Source organism: Anabrus simplex, chromosome 4, assembly GCF_040414725.1.
Source record: "Anabrus simplex isolate iqAnaSimp1 chromosome 4, ASM4041472v1, whole genome shotgun sequence".
Lineage (NCBI taxonomy): Eukaryota > Metazoa > Arthropoda > Insecta > Orthoptera > Tettigoniidae > Anabrus > Anabrus simplex.
Window position 1 is genome coordinate 370829282 of NC_090268.1, and position 1981 is coordinate 370831262.

A 1981-nucleotide genomic window follows, 5' to 3' on the forward strand; every position below is an offset into this window, starting at 1 on the left:
ACCTCTACCACCTCAAGGGCAGTGTCCTAGAGCTTCCGACTCTGGGTCGGGGATACAACTGGGGAGGATGACCAGTACCTCGCCCAGGCGGCCTCACCTGCTATGCTGAACAGGGGCCTGGCGGGAGGATGGAAAGATTGGAAAGGATAGACAAGGAAGAGGGAAGGAAACGGCCGTGGCCTTAAGTTAGGTACCATTTCGGCATTTGCCTGGAGGAGAAGTGGGAAACCACGGAAAACCACTTCCAGGATGACTGGAGGCTGAGTGGACCCCGTTCCAGCCCTCGTACCACTTTTCAAATTTCGTGGCAGAGCCGGAAATGCCTCCGGGGGTGGCAGCTAATCACACTAACCACTACACCACAGATTGGAAGAAACTAATTAGGGAAAAACGGAAAGAATGGTTCTTCATTACTTTGTTAATCGCAAGGGTGTTGGGAAACCGTTCCTATGGAGTTATTGTCAGCACTGATCAAACAATTAAATGCCACACGTATTGGGGTGGGATTACATCGTGCACATTTGTTCACAAGTAAATTACAGTTAATTAAACGTTTTCCTTGATTAGAAGAAGCAGTATAGCCAGAATATTTAACCAAAGAAACTTCATAGTCCGCCTTTGTGGTGTAGTGGTTAGTGTGTTTAGCTGCCACCCCTGGAGGCCCGGGTTCGATTCCCGGCTTTGCCTCGAAATTTGAAAAGTGGTATGAGGGCTCGAACGGGGACCAATCAGCCTCGGGAGGTGGGTTCGATTCCCACTTCAGCAATCCTGGAAGTTTTTTCCCTGGTTTCTCACTTCTCCTCCAGGCAAATGCCGGGATGGTACCTAACTTAAGGCCACGGCCGCTTCCTTCCCTCTTCCGTGTCCATCCCGTCCAATCTTCCCTTCCCCCCACAAGGCCCCTGTTCAGCATAGCAGTTGAGGCAGCCTGGGCGAGGTACTGGTCTTTCTCCCCAGTTGTATCCCCGACCCAATGTCTCACACTCCAGATCACTGACCTTGAGGCGGTAGAGGTGGGATCCCTCGGTGAGTTCGAGGGAAAAACCAACCCTGGAGGGTATACAGATTAAGAAAGAAAGAAAGGAAGAAAGAAACATCTTAATCAGTTCCTGACAAAATGGTGGTTGGAGTGACCTCTGAGTGCGTAACAGGACCGGGCACACCTGGACGATGAACACATGTGACGTTGCCTTGGTTACCTCTCCTTGATCCTCAGGGGTGGCTAATATCTTCGCTCAAACGTTACCGGTTTCCTTTTCCACCCGGAATTCTTGTGATCGCGATTGTACCAGCGCGGCATTTTCCTGGGGGAGAAGTGGGAAACCACGGAAAACCACTTAGAGGATGGCTGAGGCGGAAATTGAACTCCCCTCTACTCCGTTGACCTCCAGAAGCTGAGTGGACCCCGTTCCAGTCCTCGTACCACTTTTCAAGCTTAGCTTTTTTGTGTGTGTGTAGTGGCCTGGAGGCTACCTGACTGTGCACCTCCCAGGATTCAACTCAGAATGTAAGTGAAAGTTGCTAGGTTCGAACGTATCCTGCGTGCAAGATACTTATTGACTGGAGCAGTACATAATGGCTACACATGGCCCAACTGGGGGCGTAGCTCAGATGGTAGAGCGCTCGCTTAGCATGTGAGAGGTACCGGGATCGATACCCGGCGCCTCCAGGAAATTTTTACTCTTCTCCAATACCTCTTCTCCTCTATCCCTCACTGAAATTAATGGCACCCTTCCCTCTTCCTTGCCTATCCTTTCCAATCTTCCCTTCCCCGTCCAAGGCCCCTGTTCGGCATAGCAGGTGAGGCCGCCAGGGCGAGGTACTGGCCGTTCTCCCCATTTGTCCCCGACCCAATGTCACACACTCCAGGACACTGCACTTGAGGCGGTAGAGGTGCGATCCCTGGCTGAGTTTGAAGGGAAAACCAACCCTCGAGGGTAAACAGATAAGGAAAGAAAGAAAGACAGAAAGAAAGTAGTTA

The 1981-nt window shown here is 51.2% G+C and overlaps 1 non-coding gene across 1 annotated transcript; it reads left to right on the top strand.

The window, feature by feature from the left end:
* Positions 1-1596: 1596 nt before the first annotated feature.
* On the top strand, positions 1597-1669 carry TRNAA-AGC (transfer RNA alanine (anticodon AGC)). The gene has a single exon. It is a non-coding gene; the product is annotated as a tRNA-Ala (tRNA).
* The last annotated feature ends 312 nt before the right edge of the window (positions 1670-1981 follow it).